A 23,777-nucleotide genomic window follows, 5' to 3' on the forward strand; every position below is an offset into this window, starting at 1 on the left:
TTCCTTGTTTGATGTGAGCATATGCTCTACACCCAAATGGTCTTAATTTTGAATAGTCTCCATAAGATCCATACCATCTACTATCCGGAGTCTGATTTTCAATGGCAGCAGAGGGGCATTTGTTGATTAAAACAACAGCTGTGGAGGCTGCTTCTGCCCAAAATGGTTTTGACATTCCAGATGCTATCAACATGCATCTTACCCTTTCAAGAATGGTTCTATTTATTCTCTCGGCGACCCCATTTTGTTGTGGGTTGTGAGGCACCGTTCTATGCCTTTTAATTCCTTTTCTCTTGCAAAACTCATCAAACTCATGGGACAAAAACTCCAGCCCATTGTCAGTTCTTAGGCATCTCAAAGGCTTCCCCTTTTCTAGCTCAACTGCAGTACACCACTCCTGAAATTTCTTGAAGGTCTCTGACTTTTCTTTCATGATCATTATCCAAACCTTTCTTGAAAAATCATCAACAAATGATAAGAAATACCTGCCTCCTCCAATGCTATTTACTGGTGCAGGGCCCCATATGTCACTGTGAACATATTGGAGAGGTTGTGTTGAGTTATGTTTGCCCACTCCATATGGCAGCTTCTTGTTTTTGCCAAGAATGCATTCTTCACACGATCCAATGGCTCTTTGTATCTCTGAATCAGCCATCTGAATAATGCCTTGCTTTACCAGCTGCATCAGCCCAGTGTCCCCCACATGGCCCAGCCTAGCATGCCAATTGATGGTCTTTTGTGTGTTGTTAGCTGTTCCAGCAACTGCCTCAGCTTTCAGATAATAGAGCACATTGTTTCTGACAGCCTTCATGATCATTTGGCCATCCTTTTTGACAAGCATCTCTCCACCAAAGAGAGTCAATTCGTAGCCATTCTTCTCAAGAAGACCCAAGGATATAAGATTCCTTTTAATGGATGGGATGTATCTCACATCAGTGAGAGTTCTGAAAATTCCATTGTCCATCCTCAAACATATGCTCCCAACACCCCTTACATCACACACATGGTCATCTCCCAGCAACACCGAGCCTTCAGATTCCTTTAAATCTTGGAACCAGTCGAGATTGGAGGACATATGGAAACTGCAGCCTGAGTCCATGATCCATAGCCTTGATAATGGGCTATCCTCCACCACATTGAGAGCTCTTGCCTCTTCAATTTCCTCAGTGATAGCTGCTGTACCATCTCCTTTGTGATTTTCAGATTGCTTTTTCTTCCAAGCAAAACAATTTTGCTTGATGTGTCCTGGTTTCTTACACCAGAAGCAGCTTCTAGATTCCTTTTGATCTCCTTCCTTAGATGATCTTGGCTTCCACTTGTCAGATGGGGGTTTCTTGAATTTGAATTGTTTCTTTGAAGTTGCCTTCACATTGAGGCTTTCAGCAGCTTGATCGATTGGCTTGCTGACACATTTCTGCATTGCCTTCAGCTTTAATGCAGAAAATACCTCCTCCAAAGTCACTTTCGAATCCCTTCCAAGAAGTATTGAGTCTTTGAATTGCTCAAAACTCTGAGGCAGAGCATTCAATAACATCAAAGCTTTATCCTCATCTTTCATGGGATCATCCACACCCTCAAGATCATCTATATACTTTCGAAAATCTTCCAGCTGATCCGCCAGATTCTTGGAGTCAGAAAATCTAAAGTTGAACAATCTTTGCTTGAGATGCAACCTATTGGAGATTGACTTCTCCATATATATTTTCTCCAATTTCTCCCACACTCCCGCGGCATCATCCTCTTTCTGAACCTCCCTCAAGACTCTATCGCTGAGGCACAAGACAATCGAGCTATACGCCTTGTATTCCAGTTCTTGACATTTCGCCGCATCCATCCCTTGAATCTCTTTTTTGTCCGTCTTGGATTTCACATAATCCCAGACGCCTTGCTGCATCAGAACAGCTCTCATCTTCAATCTCCACAGGCCGAAATCATTTTCGCCGGTGAATTTCTCAACGTCGAACTTTGCGGTAGACATTGTTGAATTCGTCGTCCTTCTTCGATTCCCACAGACGGCGCCAATTTGAGATGCTATCAGATACGCGACTCAATCTTGTTATCACAACGAGATCGATTCCGGAACGAGAAGAACGAATACTTGATATGAAAATGAATAAGCAAAAACAATTCTTGGAGAGTCAATGGAAATCTTGTGTTTTATTTGTGTGGAAGATTACAAAACTCATGGATGAAAAATTCTTCTTCTTTTTTCACAGCTCGGCTCTATTTAACTAACACTTATCTAACAACTAGTTCAAACCTAACGGCTTTCATTTAAAGCTAACTAACTAGTCGCATCCGACGACGTGCATCAGTTAATAACAACTGTCAACTCCGAACTCGTTTAAGTTCGGCCAACACCGAGCACCAACACCGATTAAGTTCGGCCAACACCGAGCACCAACACCGAGCACTGAGCACCGAGCTCAACACCGAACATTGAGCTCGGTTAATCCCTGAGCACGACTACAAACTCGACCAATCACCGAGCATGATTGCAGTTCGTCAGATCACCGAACAGCATATCGGTCCCTAATCGCCGAACAGTATATTGGTAACCGAACTGAACTGATTGTGCAGTTTTGCCCCAATCCTCATAACACGTCCCAGCGTGCATATGGAGGGCACACCGCGATGTAGATCACCCGCCCACCGTGCACAACTTGCGAAGATGTGTGATGGCTTGCACATCGTGACATGTGTGCGTGCACCAGACACTATGTCCTTAGCAGGGCCGTCCCGACAAAATCAGAGGTAAATGATTTTTTTTAAAATAAAATAATACTACAAAATGCATTAAAAAATATAAAGTGCGATACCTTCTCACATACCTTCTCCCTTGGAAAATGATTTTTCATGAGAAGAAGGCAAAAATGATAGTTAGAGCATCTCCAATGCTGGCGGACGTCAAATAGCCGTCAAATAGCCTTCACACTGCCACATCATCAGCACTACAATTCTCCTGCCACATCAGCTTGCCACATCAACTGGACATCAAATAGCCATCAAATAGCCTTCACACTACCTATCCACATCACTAATAACAATTATATAATTTAATTTACAATTGTATCAACATACATAATTTAATTTACGAGACAAATACGGAAAATTCGAATAATAATATTAAAATTTAAAAAGTACATTACTTTTAAAAAAAAGTACAACAATTTAAAAAAATTACAAAAAGTAAAAAGTACATTAATTTAAAAAAGTAAAACAAAATCACTCATCGCCGCCGTCCTCGTCTCCGTCGTCGCCCAACGCTTCTTCACTGCCGTCGCCGCCGCCTCCGTCGCCACCTACGCCGCGGCTATTCCCGCCGGTGTCCCTCCTCATCGCCTCCAGTTCTTCACGCTGGCTCTGGAGCAATACGCGAAGAAAATCCTTCACCTCGGGGTCCACCGCCGCTTGGAAGTCGGCTAAGGTCTTCACCATTTGAGCGCGCGTTTGTTGGCGCGCGAAGAATTTGAGCTCCTCGGTAGACCTGCCGAGGGGGGATGCCGAATGGACATCCTGGGAACTCGGTGTGCCCCCCCTCGCAACCTGCTGCGCCCGCCTTTGCCCAACCGGGCGAGGTCGGCGACCGAACGACCGAGGAGTCGGGACCTCCTGGGCCGTCTCGGGGAGGTCTGACGAACCACCGCTGCTGCCGCTATAATCTCCGGTATAGTTCAGTCTCTGCCTCTTCGGCCAGCCAGCGTCGACGCCTGCCCGGAATTTCTCCGACTCGTTGAGCACAACGTAGCAGTTCCAGTAGGTGAACTCATAGTACTTCTTATCCGGATCGGGGTAGGCTCTTTCCGCAATCCTCCTGCAGTCTTCCTCCTACACCGGGAGCCGGGGGAGTCTGAGACCATCCCCCGGGATTAACTGGAGTACCTTCGTAGTTGTTCTCCATTGCTCGTTATTGATCTTGTACAGAAAGTAAGGTAGAGAGAGAGTACTCGTTAAAACAAGTGGTGCGAATGAAAATGAGGTTCAACGCGCGTATATATTGTGTTTTGCGAAAAAAAAAAAAAAATATTTAAATCCGACGCCGGTTTGGCGCCGATCCGGGAGCCACAATGGCGCCCGTGAGGATCGGCGTGGGAACCGGCGTCAGCGCGGGAATCGGCATGGCGACGCCGATTTTGACGCCGATTTCGCCCACGCCGGTTCCAATGGTTCGGCGTCAAACCGGCGTGGGCGAAAAATCGGCGCTCCGGTGGTGACGCCGACCATTGGAGATGCTCTTATAAGATTTTACCTTTCCATTGATGGAGAGGTAAAGATACCTCTTCAAATTGGGAAAATGTATAATACCTTTTCAAATACCTCTACCCTTGGAGAATGATTTTTCATGGAAAAAAGGTAAATACGGTTGTTATCCAACTTTACCTCTCTATCTACCTCACCCTTTGGAGATGCTCTAAGACTAAATTATCTTTATATATGCATCAAGTACTTTAAAGTAATTAGTTGTAATTACAGAAAAAAACAAAAATTATACCGGAATAGTATGACTACTAAAATAAAAATGTACTGATATATAGTAATTTTTGGGGCAATTTTTATGTACTTAGTAATTAGAGAGATTCACAAAAGCTTCCTACACTACTTTTGGGGCAAACATAAAAAATTACTACAAGATTCGCATATGTCGGAGACCAACTTAAAAACATTAATAATATAGTATATCTTAGAATTATTCGTGTGAATTATCAAGAACTCAAGATCGAACATTTATAGCAAAAGAGTCTCTAAATTTACTGTTTTTGCATCTGTATAAGTTTGGTGTTAAATATCAAACCTATCATCTATGATCATAACCCTAGTCATGTATTTATAATTTAACCTTAATTAAAATATTCAATTCCATAAAATTAACAAATTATCGCGTTACAAATTATGGAGTACTTAATTACCATGAAAAATACATATCCACTTGAATCAATTAATTAAATTGCCATAAGACTCACACACATAAAAAAATTATTAATCGTCCTAATTATACTACCGTGACAATCTCCTAACTTCTACATATGGTCACATCAAAAAAAATGTCAGTGAAAAAATTCACTTGAATGGTAACAGAGCCGAACCTTATGACATTTTCTTGAAATTTTCATTTCTCTTATTTAATGGAGTACTAATTTTTTCAATTTATATAAACTATGGAGTACATTTTTTAATAAAAAATGCTAATTCATTAGAATAAAGAAAATTTTATCATTACTAAACTTACAACTTATTGAAAGCTAAAAATTGACAATTTAAATCCTAAAAAAGTGCACATTATTGAAAGTGTAACCAACTAAACTATTGAGAAAAATGCCATACATTTTATTTCACTACAACAAAAAAAATCATTAAAGATAATTTTTTAATGAAATTTAAGACTTGCGTTTCTAAATATACCACCAACGCTTAAAAAAACGTCCTTATTACTAGTGCTTCAACTAAAATTGGAGGACGCAAATGAAAACGTCCTAAAAAAGTAAATGGTTAAGTTAATTTGTCCTTAACGTATGAACACATTCTTTTGCATCCTAAATTCAAAAAATTTCGAATCCATATTGCATCTTGATTTTTATATCCTTAAAGAACAAGTTTTTTGTAGTGATTGTTCCATAGTTATTTTATAAATGTCTTGCATGTTGGCTTTGTAAAACAATAAATACAATTTAATGTTGTTTGTTCGGTCCTCTTTTGCCTTGCGATCTTCTCTATGTTCACTTCTCCACCATCATGTACTTCGTGTCCGAATCCATGATCGGTGAAGACATGAACTTGATGACATATTTTGATCAGTTTAAAAAGAGACAAATCGAAGTAGTTAATTTTTGAATTAATGTTAGATTGTTTTGGTATGTTTATACTCTTACTAGAAATAAGTAAAAAATTAATATTTTTGTACTTGGAGATAGAAAAACATTGAATTGAGCTATATGTTCATAAGGCCAAAAATCTTAAGTAGAAAACAATAATAAAATTGGATTTTGGGAATTGGTACATGTGTGAAGGCAAATATTGACAACCCATATAAAAAATAGGTGTATTTATTGCATCAAACAAAGAATGTGATAAAGTTTGGATGTATTTATTGCATCAAACAAAGAATGTGATAAAGTTTGGATGTTCTATGCGTTTTTCTTTATTTATATTTCACCCCTACAATCCAAACAATATTTTGAAAAGCGTTGTGCTTTTGGTTTTGGATCTATGCCCCCCTCTCTCTTTTTTATGTGATTATAGAATTTATAGTAAAATTAGTAGTATCGTCTTCTATAGGAGTAAAAGTTTCATGGTCCTTCCACACCATGGTGGCATGATGATTTGGTGTGTCTCACCAATAACTCTTTGACAATTGGAAAGGAAAAGAGTCCACATGCCTCATCACTTGGATATAAATTTGGCAACCTTATATCTAAATTGGAGACATCCATTTAATCATTTTATTTATGGAAAGTGTAATAAATTAAATATAGAAATTATATCATATAAACTATAAATTGACGTTAATATACTAGTACAATTTATATATGCATATTGATATCATAATATAATAATATTATACACATAAAAGTAATTGTTTTAGTATTTATATATATAAGAAAAAAATCATACTATTATGGATAAGATCTTTTAAATTTTTTTAGTATTTATATATATAAGAAAAATTCTCATAAATAAAAATTATGACTGTAAGTTATATTTTGTTACCATAATTTTCGTTATATTTGTTAGCATGTAAAAATCAAGAATTTTTAATACAAGAAAATTAAAATGAAATATAAATATAATTTGAAAATATTATTATTTTATAAAAGAGATGTATTGTAGTATATTAGTACTATTATAATTTTCATTAGATTTATTAGCATGTAAAATAATCAATAACTTTTAACACAAGAAAATAAAAATTAAAAAATGAAATATTAATATAATCTGAAAATATTATTATTTTATAAAAGAGATGTCTTGTATATTAGTACTATTATATTATGAGATTAAATATTATTCAACCTTCCATATAAGTATAATTTCCATATATAAATTGTACTAGTATATTAACTTCAACTCATTTTTCATATAAATATAATTTCTATATTAAATATTATTCAACTTTCCATAAAATGATTAAATGGATGTATCCAAATTTACCTATAAGTTTCCTAATTTATGTTAAAGTGATGTGGCATGTGGACCCTTTTTTATTTCAATTGTCAAAGAGTTATTGGTGAGGCATACAAAATCATTATGCCACCATGGTGTGGAAGGATCATGAAATTTTTACTCCTTCTAGAGGGAAGCCTATACATGAATGTAAAGGAAAATATGAATATAATTTTTTTTTGATCGGTTGTGCTTATTTGCATATATTGGGTACCCAATTGAGGCTGTAATTACTATATTGAGAAAAAGTGAATTGCTAGAATAGGCATACAATATGTTTGAAATAGTTTTATTTCACTAAAATTTCGAAACACTTCATTTTATTGGGATACCATAAATGCGAAAATTGAAAATGCCAAGTTGTAATTATAGTACTTTAGCAATTAGTATTTGAAACTAGTAAATTCAAAAGAACGTTGTGCTTTTCTGACAATTAATTACTCCCTCCGTTCCGTGTCAATAGAGTCTCTTTACTATTTTGAGAAGTTTCAAGTTATTTGAATCATTTTTATTTTTGGCAAAAAGTGACCATCTTTTTTACTTTATTCACTATTCACTTAACACACTATTTTTAAATTCCGTGCTGAAAAGAAGCGCTTCTATTAACAAGGAACGAATGGAGTATTAATTAAGTATTGCGATAGAATTTTATAATTAAGTTAATAATTATTTGGTTTTATACGAGTGCATGACTAGGATTCAATTTTGAGGGAAACACATATAATTATGCTAATTGAAGATAAATTTAATTAAAATGAGTTTTGGTATTTAAAGTAGAACCTCCGGAAAATTTGAGTACTACCGTGTTATAAAACGAATGAATGCCTAAATATCATGATTGTCCGAAAAATATTATACTGAAAAATGGAAAGAGAAATGATTGATTTGTATACATACAGAGGTTCTTTTTTGCTGCAGCGGTGTCCCCTCACTGATACATCACGTGATATTTTTCATGCCAAATTTAGCATATCTCGTCTCCAACTTTCAAATACATAAAAAATAGGATAATTTATCGATTTTTTTGGAATAGTATTCTCATTAATTGTCATAATCTAATGTACACATTGTGATGTTTGGGGCATTGGGCCCATACGGCCCATCATAATTATTTATTTTACGTGTGAACCAAATGTATCAGATCCTCTTTCGACTCATACTTATCTAAGAACTGTATGATTGTTGCCACGTGTTGTTCCACACGGTTACCGAAAAGTCTTTTTACTCTCACACGCCTCACTCACTCTCTCACATTTATATTCTTTTCTCTTTCTCTTTATCTCTCTCCAGATTTCATCTCCTATGATCTTCTATTTGCTACAACATCCGTCCCTGAAAATTTGCCTAAGACCATTAGCAGTGGGGCGTCCTATGACGCACCACGTTATCAGTTTTATCCTTCTAACCTCCACCTGCAGTGGGGCGCCCTAAGGCACCCTATGGCGCGCCACGTCATCAATTTTTTATTTGAATATTTAAATAACTACAAAAATTAGGAAAAAACTTCATTTCATTTATAAAAATTAATACATTACAATACGAATTAAAAAAAATACGCAAACTCATCGACGATGGTTACGGGCCCACACTTCTTCAACCATGTCGTTCATGAGCTGACCATGATCTTGTTGGTTGCACATTGAGGCCTGTCTAGCTAGAACCTCATCGAAGCCCGACGGCAATCCTCTAGCGGGGGCTCGGTCGCCGTGCTGGACGAGCTAGATGCACCGTCATCATCGTTCCACTCGGTGATGCTCCCACCTTCATGCTCGACTATCATGTTGTGCATGATAATGCACGCATACATGACGTCCGAGATGACCTTGAACCAGAAACGAGTCGTCCCTTTCACAATTGCCCACCGCGCTTGGAGCTCACCAAATGCCCGCTCGACATCCTTCCTCGCCGACTCCTGCTTGTGCGCAAATAAAACCCTTTTCTCACCAATTGAGCAGCTGATCGTCTTCACAAAAACAGGCCACCGTGGGCAGATGCCATCGCCAAGTAGTACCCCATGTGGTATTGGCGCTTGTTGGCAGTGAACTCGATGACCGGGTCGTTGCCGTTACATTGCTCGGTGAAGTGGGTGGTTGAGTTGAGGACGTTAATGTCGTTGTTCGACTCGGCTACGCCGAAGTAAGCATGCCAGATCCAGAGCCGATAGTCAGCGACGGCTTCGAGGATCATCGTCGGGTGGCTGCCCTTGTAACCGTTAGTGAATTGGCCTCTCCAAGCCATCGGACAATTCTTCCACTGCCAGTGCTTACAGTCGATGCTCCCTAGCATCCCAGGAAAGCCGTGCACCGTCTCGTGCATCTTCATCTGGCCCTGGCAATCAATGACAGTCGGCTTGCGCAAATATGTGTCGTCGTAGGCCTCCACAACCCCCTACAAAAGCTTTTCAGGCACTCGCGGCATGTTGTTTCACCGACGTGGAGGTATTCGTTGAATATGTCCGCCGTGGTGCCGTAGGCCAACTGACGGATTGCAGCCTTGCACTTTTCCAATGGTGTAAGGCCGGGTTTGCCGATGCCGTCTTCTCGATATGTGAAGTATTCATCGCGTGACGACAACGTCCGAACAATACTGAGAAAAAGGCAACGCGACATTCTAAACCGGCGGCGGAAAACAGTCGGTCCCCACCGTGGTCGATCGGCAAAATAGTCTTCAACCAGACGTTGGTGAGCTGCCGCGTGGTCGCGTGGGACATACGTCCGACGTCGAATATGCCTATGGACCTGCTCGGTGCCACCGCCGTTGCCGCCGCCGCCTCCGCCTCCTCGCGCTGCATTTCCTCAAAGCATTCCGCCATGGCCTCTTCAACGGCTGCATCTAAGGCTTCAGGTGTCGAAGTACTTGACTCCGAGGAACTAGAACTATTGGTGTCGTCGCCGTGGTTCATTTTGGTATGCGAGAGAGGTAGATTCGTGAGAGATGAGCGAAATGAGAGAGGCGATATGTTCGTATGAAAAGTGAATGAGAAACGAGGTTTAAATTGAAAAATAAAAAACGCGTGTCATCGTCCTCGACCATCGTCCGCCGATCCCACAGTGGGGCGGACGATGGCGCGGACGATAGGCCATCGTCCGCGCCATACGCCGCGGACGATGTATCGGGCGCGCCCTATGGCCGGCACCCACAATGGTGTCATCAACCGCGCCCGAGGACGATGGACGCCATCGGGCGCCCCATTGTGGGTACTCTCAGTTTTTCATTTTCGTCTGTTTTCAAAATTTATCAAATTTCATTTTTACCATTTTTGGTAGTGGACCTCATATTCTACTAACTCATTCATACTCACATTTTATTATAAAACTAATATATAAAAGTAGGATCTCACACTCCACTAACTTTTTCAACTCACTTTCCATCACATTTATTAAAACTCGTGCCGGGTCAAAGTGGGACAAATTTTTGGGGACAGAGGTAGTATCCTTTACTCGTGCTAACATATTTTACATGTGATGAGAGTCATCACATCTGTATCGCATTCTTGTTTAGATTGTTAGTTGTTTCTACACTTGTTTATTTCTTTTTGTACGTTATTTGTGAAATTAGCTAACTCACATTAAAGAGGTCTTGTTTCAAAATGTACCTTTATATTTATGTCCAAAATTATATCGAATTTCATACTTCATTCGTCTCTAGCAAAATAGACAATATTTGAAGCAGCACGACTTAATACACAATTGGTAAAGTAAGAAAGAGTTCGAACTAAAAAGTGATTGGAGTGTTGTTAGTGGAAAATATAAGACCCACATTATTTAAGAGAAAAAAATTTCCTTAAATGAAATTGGTCTATTTTTAAGGGACATTCCAAATTGACAAATATGATCTATTTTTAAGGGACATGGTGGATATTTAGTTGGTAGAGTGAAGCTATCATAGCATGATTAAATCGAATTTCAACATTATATCTAAACTAAATCTTTTATTAGGATGATATATTTTCTTTGTTAATCGTTAATCATGTTCCGTGTTCCCAATTTTGAGCATTTTATCAAACTATTTTCAACTTGAATATTCAACTAAAATCTTAATTAATTTAATAAAATATGATTTGCATCCGCTTAGTAAAGTCGGACAACGAAATGAAGTGTTTCTAAAGTAAAACATGTTGATATATGCACGATCTAACAAATAGAATAAAATTATTAATAATAAAAATAAACTATTTGAAAACTGATTTGTTTTCCTCTGGTGAAAACTGAAAACTTTCAATTCTGTCTTCTCTTTCGACAACCCTTCACATGAAAACCTTCAACACTATTCACATAATATATTTCAGTGGTAGATGTTGAAATGACAGATTTGGAATATCTCTAAAGCGTTATAAATCGAATAGTATTTTTTAGTTGGAAGGATTAAAGCTGAGAAAATATTTTAGTGGTCAGTTATATTAGTATGCATCTAGTTGCTAAAATTGAAATTATATACTCCTACATTATAGTTTTGTTTGTTTTTTCACATGGCACGTGACATTAAAATATATTGTGTTTATTTTATACAAAAATGCTTATGGTGAAAAAGGGAATATACTCCTGCGGATAAAGCATCTTAAACTACAGTAGTTTATAATTGTGTTAAATCATAATTTTAACTCTCCCAGCTTCTCATCCATTTGTTGGAATATACTCATCATTAACATTTAACATCCAGTGTAATTTTTTTTCCTATTCGTGTCTGCTTTTTTTAATTATTATTCTGTACATATTTTATAGTCGCAGATCTAGATAAATATTCTAATACTACAATATGATAAGTATTATTTAGGGTACTGTCGTACCACAAACGGTTTAATCTCGATTGAAGAGTAAATTTTGTTTATTTATTTGTACAAACAATAATTTACTCCCCATTCCGGTTAAAATATCATATTATCGACTGATACGAGATTTTGGATGAGTTATTGAGTGGCATGCACTAAAGAGAAAATATAGGTAAATATTTAATTAAGAAAAGAGAAGCGATAGAGTTAATTCTAAAAGTAAAAAATGAACATTTTAAACCGAGATAAATAAAAAAAGAAAGGTCATCATTTTGAATGGAACGAAGGGAGTATTTCTTAATTTAATTTGATACTAGTTGCAAAATTATGTTTAGATGTTGTGTTGCATGAAAATCGAACGACCTGATAGAACTCATGATATCTAACGTTTTGATTTACAAAATAATTCTCCCGCCCCATAATAAAAATCACATTTTGCCATTTCGGTCTGTCCCACAATAAGAGTCACATTTCACTTTTACTATAAATGGTAAGTAGGTCCCACATTCTATTAACTCACTTCCCTCACATTCTATCATAAAATCAATATAAAAATATGGATCTCATATTCCACTAACTTTTCCAACTCACTATTCTTTACATTTCTTGAAACTTGTACCACACAAAATGTGACTACTAATGTGGGACGAAGGGAATAGATGGAAAATCTAGGTGGTGTCACAGACTCACAGGATTGATCGTCATATGATGAGCCACCTTAGGCCATCCGCATCCCTGTCTCTTAACCGTCTCATCTCTTCACTATTCATGGGCCCCACTGTACTTTTCACCCCATCTCTTAACTAAGAGACATCATCTGCATCCCTCCATCTGTTAACCGTCTCTTAACCATCTCATCTCTTAACTACTCATTCAATTTATTTTTTTATTTTTATTTTCAACAAATTCAATTAATAAAAACACACTTCATTAAATAAAATAAAATTACATCTTAAAATTCTAAAAAAATAAAAAACCACATTAATAAAATCCTTAAAAAATAAAAAATACATAATTTAAAACTCAAAGAAGCAGAAAAAGAGTTGTCTAATGATGATCATGTGCGTCTACTGGTTGCCAAATTTTGCCCAAATGTACTCCATTAGATCCTCCTGGAATTGGGCGTGGGAGGTAGAATCACGTGTCCTTGCCCGAACAGACAGCCGCTCTTGCAAAGAAGGATGCACTCCACTGCGAGGCGGACTACTTGCGGTAGAGCTTCCCGGGGTTTCAGGGTCGAACCAATTTCGCGCCTCAGGTCCTTCGTCGGCGACAATCATGTTGTGCAAGATTATGCACGCATACATGATGTCGACCATATTCTCCATAAACCACGTACGAGCCGGGGCTTTGATAATGTTGAATCGAGTTTGGAGAACCCCGAACGCTCTCTCCAAATCCTTGCAAGCAGCCTCTTGCTTCTGCGCAAAAAGAGCATGTTTTTCGTTCATCGGTCTGTTGAACGTCTTCGCGAAGGTTGGCCACTTCAGATAGATGTCGTCGGCATGATAGTACCCCATTTTATATTGGCGGTTGTTAGCGATGAAGTTGATGGCCGACGCTTTACCATTCAAAACTGCGCTGAAGAGATCGGATTGGTTGAGCACGTTGACGTTGTTGTTCGATCCAGGGACCCCGAAATACGCAGGCCTAATCCATAGCCGGTAGTCGGCAACGACCTCGAGTATAACAGTGGGGTGGGTGCCTTTGTGTCCGCTCGTGTATGACCCCCCTCCACGCCCCAGGGCAATTCTTCCATTGCCAATGCATGCAATCGACGCTGCCAAGCATCCGGGGGAATCCGTGCACTTCTTCGTGAAGTCGGAGCATAAACTGACAATCTGCGGTGCTTGGCTTCCGGAGAAATTCGTCGGTGAAGGCTGTCCGGACGCCTTTGCATAAGTTCATCAAACACAGTATCCCAGTGATTTCCCCAATGAGCAGGTATTCGTCGAACAAATCCGTCGTTTGTCCAGTAGCAAGCTGACGGATTGCTGCAGTACATTTCTGGAGCGTCGTGTGACTGAGACGGCCAACGGCGTCGAACCCTTCTTGGAAGTACTCTTCCCGGGCTGCCAATGTATTTGCGATATGCATAAATAGCGGTTTCCGTATGCGGAAACGGCGGCGGAAGTTTGTATCTCCCCATACCGGGTTCTCACAGAAGTAATCGCGTACCAACCTTGCAGCGACTTCCTCCCAGTTACGATGGATGTTGTAAAAAATTTGTAAAAAACGACTATAAATGGCTAGTATAATGTTGGGATTTTTTTCTCGAATTTTTCCTGAATTTTTTTTAAAAAAAACAAAAAAAAAACATTTGCAACGGAAATTAAAGACGCCCACTCGCGGGCCGGCGAGTGGGCGTCACGGACCAACGGGAGCTCGCCAGCTTCTTCTTCCGGGCGAGCTACGGGACGAAATGGGGACGAGACGAGATCTTGCATCGCTGTCTCGATGCGGTCTCGTCTCGGAAAGACGAGATCGAGCCCGCATCGAAACGCGATGCGGATGCTCTTAGGCAGTCTCAGTATTCTCGATAGATGTTTACTTTTGTTAATCATTTGTCGTCATACATTATCAACGATGATCATGCCTAAAATGACCTTTACCAATGTGTCCGATTCCATGAGTTTTATGTTCTACCTTTGCTATTATGTACTAGAAATAATATTCCCTCCGTTCCGGACTACTTGCACTTATTTCCTTTCTGGCGTCCCAAGTTATTTGCACTCTTTCCATTTTTAGTAAAAATTATCACCTACAGCCGCAATTGTTGACTTTGTTATACACTCATTCCTTAATCTCCGTGCCGAAAAGGAAATGTGCGAGTAGTCCGGGACGGAGGGAGTACCACACATTTATGTTTAATTTGAATATGCATGGCCACAAATTTTCCAGATAATACAACAGCTGGGCTGTAGACACGTGGCAGAGTTAATAGTTGCTAACTCCGTCGCCGGAGCACCGAGATTTGAATGTACCTTGCTTCCCGGAAACGGCAAAATGTGGTGGCGCGGAGAGCCGCAAATCCCAGCCAATTATTGGACATCACTCAAGGATTTTGACAGCTATGTCACATTTCATTGACCCCCCAACCCAAATCAAAATAACTTGGAATTCTAGTTTTCTCTTTCACACAAACACAAACACAAACACAAACACACACACACTGAAAAATAAGTCTAATTATAAAGGATAGAGAATGAAATAATATCTGATGTATAATAATTGATATGTTGTGATGCCCACCACGTGTGATAAAATACCATCGTGCTTGTCCAGGAACCACCAAAATTGTCAAAATCGAATTAGATACTGTTGTGATGTCGGATTCATTATTGTAAAATTTTTATAAAGTTATTTATATTTTAAAGATAATAATCGTATTAAATATCTCAAATAATGTGGTAAAGGCTTCAAACTTGAAAAGCTTAAGCTCATTTATTTCTATTATGGGCCTACACTTCATCAGGCCCAACATATGCCCCTGCCCAACTTAGGAAACCCAAGTTGTATTCTGTTGGGCCGAAAATGGGAGAAATAGTAATAAAAAAAATTCAAAAACAGCAGTGGTAAATTTTAAGAACTCAGCAAGATTAGCTGCCGCAGTAGGACGGCGGCATGGCTGGCGGCGGCGGCGGAGACGGTGATCGCAGATACTCGTGCAGGACGACAAGCGAAACTCTGGAGTGGATCCATGGCATAATAGACTTCCTCAAACGTTACCGATTTTTCCTAGATGCTCACGTCGTCAACTTCTACAAGGTGAATTTCCTGACTATTCGATTAAATTAAAGCAATTAACAAACTCTTTTGCTTCATGTATGTTTGTTGTGTGTTAATTTGATGGAATATAAACAGGATAGACTGTGGGAAGCAGTTGATGGAGAGTGGATGGATTGCCTGCGTAGAGAGCCTGTCGAGAAACTGATGCAAATTCCTTCTGGTGTGGTCCAGATATTTCTTCATTCTATTGGTTTTGTGCTTTTATATCGTCTGCTTTGTGGTCGGTGGCTGGTTTTGCCTTATGTAAGTTTACTGTTTTCCGCATAAATTCATGAAGCCTGACTAATTGTTCACTAGGAGGGGAAATGGACATAATCGGTAATTAATCATGATGCTTTGCACAGTATAGTGTCTCATTTGCGAATGTGGCTGATGTAATTTTTAAATCAGTCTAAGTTTACATGATGCCAGGATCATTGGCCTGCTTCACTCAAGGAATATGTGCGCACAGTGAGGTCCCTTAGTCTTCCTCGCAACCAGGCAGATATACAGAAGGTATTTCCGGCTTAGATTCCTTCGTTATTAGCTGTGACATTGTTGAGGCTGAAACATGTTAGTTTAGTGGAACATGGCATCATGTTTTATTTGGTTCAGCCGCAGTGAGCTGAGAACAGAACATTCTGTGGATGCATTCTGGAATTTTACTGATACAATCAGCTTATTTTTTCGTCCTTATATTTGTTTTCTACTACCTAGCAAATTTACCAGAAGTCATTATGAGCATGGATTTTGGGTTGAGATTTTTCATTTGTTTTTCTAGGCTTTCCCAGGTGTGAGAGTAGCGGAACTGAATAACGTAATTTCGCAAGGCATGAATCGGAAGAAAAAACATGAAGTAGGCTCAATATGTTCGCCTCTTTTCCCCTTGAATATTTTAATTCCCCTGAAACTAGTATTTCCTTAGTATGTTGTGTATCAAGCAGCATTGGCCTCAGATTTTGTTCATCTACCCTGTATTTTATGAGTGGAATCCTAAAGTTACTAATGAAACTTAATTTCCTTTGCATTGATTGATGATGCACTTGCTGCAATCAGGTCACAAGTTATGAAGTTAGTTCCAAATTAATTGGACTAGAAAAGGTTTAAGATAGATGAATTTGCCTGTAAAAATTGCATGTATAAATTTCTGAATAATTTCGCTAGTAATTGAAGTTGATTGTAACCACATGTCCACATGTCCAAATTAATTGGACTAAAATCTTGTTATTTGTATCTAGGACATTCATGGAATGTGATGAAGTTAAAGCAGTGATAAGAATTGGTTGTTGTTATAACTTATTATCTGAAGATGACACCGCAGAGGCAGATAATCTATATGGTTTTCCAATGAGCAAAGGCACTAAATCTGCAAGTTTCAGGCTAGGAAGAAATGCCTGTGATCTCGCATGTCAGGTAGCTTTCGTTTTGATATGTCTTTTAATACAGTGCTAAATTGTATTTTGGCTTGGTATTGCTTGGATTTAAGATCCCAAGGTGCATAAAATTTCATTTGGTGCAGCTGATCCAACAACAAAATTGGGAAATCTATATTCTACATAGTAGACTTAGTTTCTCAATTTTCTACCTCCAATGAAAGATACCGGTAGTGCATTATTATGTTTTGTAGGGTGCTGCTTCAGATAATATTTTGGACCATGTTTGGATAAATGTTTTCATATGCTCTTATTAATTCGCCCTTTCTTACAAAATAAACATGTGCAGTACATAATATTTCCAGTGCCTTTCAGTGAGGATCAACTATCTAACCTTGATTAATTTCATTAGAGTCCAGATAGATGGAGACATTGGGAGAAGCGGCTGGCCTCCACAATTTTGAGCTTCATGCATTTCGTGCTTCCTTTCAGATGGTACAGACCGCATCATGTTTTGGGGGAATTTTTATCTGCAACCTATATTTAAATTTAGCTGTAGCATTCCTTTGATTAAGTCAGTTGTTAGCTGTGCTGAATATTATTGTGACCATGAGCCATAACTACGTTTAGTGAGTAAAATGTATGAATCAGTTAATTTTTTACTAAAGTTTCACTGATCATGGTGATTCTGTTGAAGGTTCTGTTCCGGTACTATCCTGAAACCATATTTAGAAACCCTTCCATAGCCCGTCAAGGCAAGGCTATACGCCGCCAACACAACAGAAGGATCCTGATTTTGGATGCAGATTCGATTGATAGTGCTGAATCTTTCTCTCAGAAAAATTGTAGGTCTTTCATTTCTTGAATCCCAGTTTGCTGTAGTTGGCTTATCAGTGTATGAAGTTAAAGTTGTTTTCTCTCTATGAAATCTTCTAAGTATCATTTGAAATTCCATGGTTTGCTGTTGCTGGCAATATAAATCGCAAGGACCTAGAAATCCCCCACCCTAGAATTATGGAAAGAGAAACCTGTGCTTTTATTGACTCCTATAGTATAGTTGTAGGCCAGCTAATAGAAAGTTCTTGTTTCTATCTTGCATATGGCTATATAATTTATATTATTATACTTTTGCAGGTTCCACCTGGGCTAGAAATCGTTTGATTAATGAACCTTATTCATATCCAGAATCTTCAAATGAAGAGTCTCATGATGTTGATAGATACTCCATGTTTGTGAAGTTTTGTGAGTCTGGATTAGATCAGCTTGAGTTAAATGATTCACAAGATATTGAATATTCTCGTGTGTGGAAGGAAACAGAAGAATTTTCTGTAAGTTAGTTTTCCTAAATGTCTGATTTTCTTCCGGATGTTTTATGTTTATTTTTTGATTGATCCAGATGATGTTCCGTTTTTGCTTGTTTATTTTTTTACGGCCTCGTATCCAAATTTAGAAGGAAAAAAAATTTTGTGATTAGAAATATGGTCCTCCATCATGATTGCCTTTCTTAGCATTCCACATAGTTCAGTTCATTGCTGTGGGAAGGGCTTAGGGTTAATATGTGAAACATGATCAGGATCATATACAGACACAAATTTGGGCCATTGACATTTGGATCCTGAAAATCTTCTAAACGGGTGTTGATAAAAATATGTTAAAATAGACATGAACTAAATCATCATGTTTTCAATAATATATTTGTAGGAATAGGATGTAGAGGACTCCATCCTCCTTTGGTATGGATACATGTATTACTTTTGTTTTTCATATGAAGTGAAGCATAGATGTTGTTTTACATTTTACTTTTTTAATTAACGGGAAGTTATTAGAACAAAAGTTAAATAGAGAATATACAGTAAACAAAGCTCTAGATCCTAGGGAGCATTTTGAGTACCATTGGATTAGCTCCTCTCCTCAGAGGTTAATATTAGAAATGGGTCACTCACCCCCTTAAAGGCCACATAAGGGGGGAGGGTTATCCATAGTTATATAGATTAAATGGGATCTTCACCAAGTCGATGTGGGACAAGATTTATACATTTGACGGTTAATATTAACATGGTTTGGTTGTTAGACTGAACTTAGTATGTTTAGCAGTACAATAAAATATTTCCATCTGAAATGTAGTTTTGTAAGTCCTGTGTATGCAAGGATGCTACTTAGTTAAAATATCACATGGATAACATTATTAAGTGCAGGAACTTGTTGGGCCGTATTGGACACTACGGGCTGCTCTAGGACCTATTTTAGAAACTCTACTGCTGCTCGATAGGCTACTTTATCTCCAGGAGCAGAGCAATGTGCTCAGTGAGGCAGTTATGGTGCCTTTATTTGATCCTATATTATCTCCAAGGAATGTGGCGTTAATAGCTAGAAAGATCTGAAACCATCTTCAAGCTTCAAGAAGGTCGGAAAGTCATGCATGTTTCCCATGAATAGATATCGCCTTTTTCACATGGCTTCTCACTTTCGATATTGATGTCTTAATATCCACTGCAGCTGAAGTTGATACCAGTATTGCTGTATATCAGAAGCTGCTTGTCTTGCCTTTCTGCACGCAACAACTGGTGGCTACTAACATATGCCTGGGTTTTACCACCCTTTCTATGATGGTATCATCTCCACGCATCCCTGTTTAATATATTTGAGAATAATGCAGTTCATTCAAGATGACGCCTTTTTCTATTATTTTCTGTTGATGTGTTGCTATCTATTTCTCTCGAGTGCTATGAGTGAAAAGGAATGCACCGTGTAAGTCATATGAATGCGCGTGTCCACCAAACTTTTTCCCAGGAGGAGATTAAAGAAAGTGATGCTTTGTGTGAAAATGACAACCTCTTTGTTTTCTAGCTTAGCAAGAATCTGATGTTCTGGTCTTTTAAAAGATCTGGGACCGCCGGACCAGTACATGCGTGCTCTAATGCACCAAAATTTCAACAAAATTAGTTTTCGGTCTCGAAAACACAGCCTTTTTTGTTCACTTTGGTGTGTGACATGCGAGTTAATGCATGTTATTTTCATAGTTGTGCTCTTCTGTTTTTCCTTCTCGTTGAAAGTCTGTCTTTTGATTTCTTTTCTGTATCCTCTACTATGTTTCAATCTCGTATTTTTTTACATGTGGCTAGCTAAATCGAGATTGAAATGCGATAAAGAAAAGAGAACTGGGTGGAAAGTAGTTGCGGTGGCCAACTGTTTGATGCGAAGGCTTATCAACCTAGGCAAGGGTTTGTCACGACACAGGCTATTTTTCTATTAGATCATTCATTTTGTTACCTAACAACCCTAAAAAATTATTTAACATAATTGATAATACTGAATATAATAATCAAGAAATTTCTATTTCGTTTTCTCAAGGACAGTTTGATGTACTAAATTCTTAATTGCTATTACTATTACTACACTTCTAAAAGCAACACTTGTTATCAATAGTAGTAGAAGCCTTAGAGCATTCACAATAATGCTGAATTTTGTGGGCCTTATTGCAGGTATCGTTTTCTTCTTCTTCTTCCCGCCTCATTTCCCGAATTAATACATTAATTTATATATAAATACTACTCTCTCCATCCCATAATAAGAGTCACATTTTGTCATTTCGATCTGTTCCACAATAAGAGTCAAATTTCACTTTTATAAAAAATGGTAAGTAGGTCTCACATTGTACCAACTCACTGCACTTGCATTCTATTATAAAATCAATATAAAAAAAGTGGACCTCATCCTAACTTTTCCAACCCACTATTCTTTACATTTTTTTAAAACTCGTGCCCACACCAAATGTGACTCCAATTGTGAGACGAAAGGAGTGCTGTTGTATCTTATCTCGGTTCAACATCCCTTTATTCCACTTTCATTTTATATTCTCTTTCTATACCTCTCAATGAATATCAGTCCTGGTGGTCTGGTGCCAATGAATTCCATGGCCCCGACAACTCAGATCCATTTATCGCATACTGATTTTTCGGGGCCTTATTGGTAATGCCAATAGGAAGCTTAATGGAGAGGGAATGCGTCTCTAATTAGTTTACGTCTTGTACTCCTAATAGCCTCACAAATCGAAGTCGCAGTCATAGTAAAGGTGAGTGAATGAAACTATTCAATGTATATACAACTACAAAATCAACTCCTCTTTGATAAGCATTCGGTCAAAAACACTGTGCAAATGGGTATCTATCAAACCGTATCGTTGTCGCCATGATAGTGCTGTAATTCTTATCGAAACACTTAGCTATATATCCCTTTCTCAGATAACCAAGGTTCTACATTTGACCCTTAGAATGTTCAAACTCTTCGTCTATAATGAAATTATCAATTTATTTAATACCCTAATAATTGTGGATAGAATGTTACGTTCATTTCATTCCATTCCACTATCAAATCATTTCCACTCAATGTTCAAATGTGTTCTTGAAAACTTGGAATTATGGCTTATTGACCTAGTTATGTTTTAATTAGCTTGTGTAGCAAGATTAATTCGTAATCATGCCACTTGATATACCTAGTTACGGCAGCAACATTCTGTTGTTGTAGATATCTTGTAGTAATAATGATAGCATCTGCCAATGAGTTTAAAGTCGGTTGTGTCAACCTTCTAGTTGCAAGGCCAAAGTCTAATGTTATTTTTTATAATATGATTTTCGAATCTAATAATTTGAATGAATCCTATTAGCTCATGATTATATATTTGTTAATTTTGAAGCAACGAAGAAAATGGAAACTTTGATACCATGAAAGATGGGTCTCCAATATAGTAGACGCAGAAAAAAAATATTTATAAGGAATGTGTTGATCCGCATTTTTTATAGTAGAATATGTATATACATATTAAAAACAATACTCCTATATTGAAAAAAAATACTAATAATATGTTTAGTACAGAGTATAGTACTTTAGTACAACAACTAATTTAACTTAATATTATGTTTATTATACGATACTCCTTCCGTCTTATAAAAATAGGGACATTTGAGATGACATGTGATCAATTAATGCATAATTGGTAAAGTAGGAGAAATGAAAAGAAAAGTAGTTAAAATAGTGTCAGTGTATACTTTTTCTTTTCATTTTCGAGTACTCATTTTTAACATTTTCTTTTTACCTTCTCAGACTAGTCTATTGTATCCATTTTTCTTTGTTTCTTTTTTCAATTCCAGTTCCTCTTAATCATCCAGCTGATCTTCATCTGCGTAAATTTAGTAAAGGACTCAAATCAATTATAGCCAATTTAAAATTAACAATAGAAAAAAAGAAAAAAAAGAAAAAAATAGTGTGGCAGGGGTTTAAGCCCATTCACCCTATAAGGTGTGTCTACCACTCTCGGTAGTAATTAAAAATTGTCGGTGTGTATGAGTTGGCCAAGCAGTAGAAATGTTAATGCCTGAAACTCTCAAGTTCGAATCCTCCATGGGTGGCATTTAAATTTAAATAAATTCATTTACCCATAAAAAATATTAAAACTGTCGGTACTTCGCAAAATTCATCCAAGAAATTTTATCGTACGGAAAATTCATTGCCAAGAGATTTTATCGATGATTTTAGTTCATGTTACTAAGTTTTGCGATTATTGAACATTTTCAAAGGAAAAGTAATAATTTGAAAGGTTTCAAAGAAATAAAAAAATTGGTTTATTTGAAGTATTTTTTATTTGAAAAATAATAAAAGAATTTTTAAAAGCAGATTCAATTCTATTGTTTAAATTAAGAGAAGTAGTACAAATCACTTATCGCACATAAATAGGAACTTATTCCACATAAATAGCTAGAGGGCTAGCATGATTAAATTTAGCCTTTGATCTCATATATATTATGAACAATTCTCTCAAAGATAAGCATTGAGCCCCACCAATCTAAGAATCTAAATACGCATAAGATAAAAACTTATACAAACAATTCTTCTCTTTCTAATTCTTTATCACAATCCTAAACTTAAAATTCATCCACACTAACTCAATAAAAATAAGGACTAGATCCAGCTTGGCATTGACAATCAACCCAAAAAAATCCCTACACATACAAAAGCTAAATACTTTTAAAACTCACTTTGCATTGACTAGATGGCGTTGACGATAAATGGTAGACAATTAGGCATTAACTATTTGTAATAGTTCATAATTATTTTTAGTATAGCATTTAAGATCCTACTCGATATAGGAAATTGACATAACATAAACTAGGAGATAGATAGGGACATATAAAAGGGTTGGATATGATTACCGAAGCTAAGATTCTTTTCTCACTCCCCCTTTTTTGTGTTTGTGATTTAGCATGTTTATGACACACTTAGTTTCATCCCAATATTACAATTTCATATGTTGAAAATATAGTAAGAATTTTTTTTAGCATAGTAGAAAGAAAAGAAATGTGGATAAAGTAGGAAAGAAAACGATAAAAAAAGTGATTAACATATTAGGTCATGCAACTTTCCATTTTTAACATTTACTATTTTTGATGGATGAAGAGAGTATATACTAGTACTATAGTAGATTATTTGGATATAAACACAACACAGTTCAAAGGAAGGATCGAAACATAAGATTGTGGTGTCATCGAGTTCTCAGATAAATATATTAGCCGGTTCAATCAGTTTGGCTTGAAATCAAAACATTATCCTATCTAGTTCGAGCATTAAAATCCAATTATATATTTGAATATTCGACTCCAAAAGTTAGCGAATTTAACGGACAATAATAAGTAAACGTATAAATTTATCAATATTCG

General features: G+C 37.3%; 1 pseudogene; it reads left to right on the top strand.

Moving 5' to 3' along the window:
* Positions 1 to 15,491: 15,491 nt before the first annotated feature.
* Positions 15,492 to 20,137, top strand: LOC121757434 (annotated as a pseudogene).
* The last annotated feature ends 3,640 nt before the right edge of the window (positions 20,138 to 23,777 follow it).

The sequence above is a fragment of the Salvia splendens genome, chromosome 12, assembly GCF_004379255.2.
Source record: "Salvia splendens isolate huo1 chromosome 12, SspV2, whole genome shotgun sequence".
Lineage (NCBI taxonomy): Eukaryota > Viridiplantae > Streptophyta > Magnoliopsida > Lamiales > Lamiaceae > Salvia > Salvia splendens.